Here is a 1,420-nt window from a genome sequence, read left to right on the forward strand (position 1 = left end):
TTAATCAGCATTTAGTAAATGTCAGCTGTGAGCCAGACACTTCACTTGGCACTGTTTGGAATGCAAAGCTAATTAGGGCAAAATTTAAACCCTTAGTTTCTTAGTCCATTCGGGGTGCTTTAACAAAATACCACAGATTGCGTGGCTTATAAACAGCAGAAATTTAGTTCTGGGGGCTGGAAATTCAAGTTCAAGGTGCCAGCATGGTCATGTTTTCTTGAGAATCCTCTTCCTGGTGCTTCTAGCTGTGCCTTCTTACCAGTCCTTACATGGTGGGAGATGCAAAAGATTTCTGCAGTGTCTCTTCTATGAGAACACTAATCATGAAGGCTCCACCCTCCTGACCTCTCAAAGACCCCTGCTCCTAATACCATTACACTAGGCATTAGCATTTCAAGATTTTGGTGGGACACAAATATGCAGACTATAGCAAGCAGGGACTACAGACTGACTATAATGAACTTTCATTAAAGAACACAAATGTATGGCAGAAATGACCACAATATTGTAAAGTAATTAGCCTCCAATTTAAATAAATAAATTTAATAATAATAATAAAAGAACACAAAGTGTTACAGAGAGATAAAGAGCAGATTACAAGAATGACCCTTCATCAAAGAGTAAAACATTGAGCTAGACCATATTGAATATGAATATAACTGTTACCATTTATTGAGAACTTTCTATATGCTAGTTACTGTAGCATGTAATGTTTCCTGTACATTATCTCTAATCTTGTAAAATGGGACTGTTTTTAACTTTACATTTTTTGTACCAGTTCAGAGAGCCTAACAAACGGAATGACAAGCATTGAAATTTTGCTTGAAAATCTGAATACCCATTTCTCGGGGGCAGGGTGTGGGGGGAGGTTAAATGGGAGACATTTAGGCAATTGAATCCTAAAAGAAAGACAGGAAAGACCATGATCTGAATTAAATGTAGTACCTTTGGCAGATTTCATCTCCTATCTACATGGCTTATGGCCACATATAGATGTAAACTTTGCAACCAGTGTGCAGACTCGAAAAGAAATACTTTGAGGATTATAAATTGTCATCCTCTTTTGAATTATATATATCATACCTCTAAAAGAATTCAACCAAGATAAACATATTACGTTTGTCTCTGAAACGTGAAGAGGTAACAAACGCTTTCCACATAAAAATTAAATATTGTTTTTTAAAAACAATCTTGTTATCAGATTGAAGAGGTATTACCAATGGCCAAGGCTGTGATTGGCTCAGTTTCCTAAAACATGCTATCATTTTAAAGCCTCAGATAAGTTTTCTCCTAGCAGTGGCTGATGATTCTGTCCAACACCTGGAAAACTGAAACACAAATGTGCAATTGTGAAGGAGAAATTTGATCTAGGAATGCAAACTTACAAAACTGGTAGTTGAGGCAAAGGATTGATTGCTTA

This window comes from Ovis aries, chromosome 3 (genome assembly GCF_016772045.2).
Source record: "Ovis aries strain OAR_USU_Benz2616 breed Rambouillet chromosome 3, ARS-UI_Ramb_v3.0, whole genome shotgun sequence".
NCBI classification, from domain to species: Eukaryota; Metazoa; Chordata; class Mammalia; order Artiodactyla; family Bovidae; genus Ovis; species Ovis aries.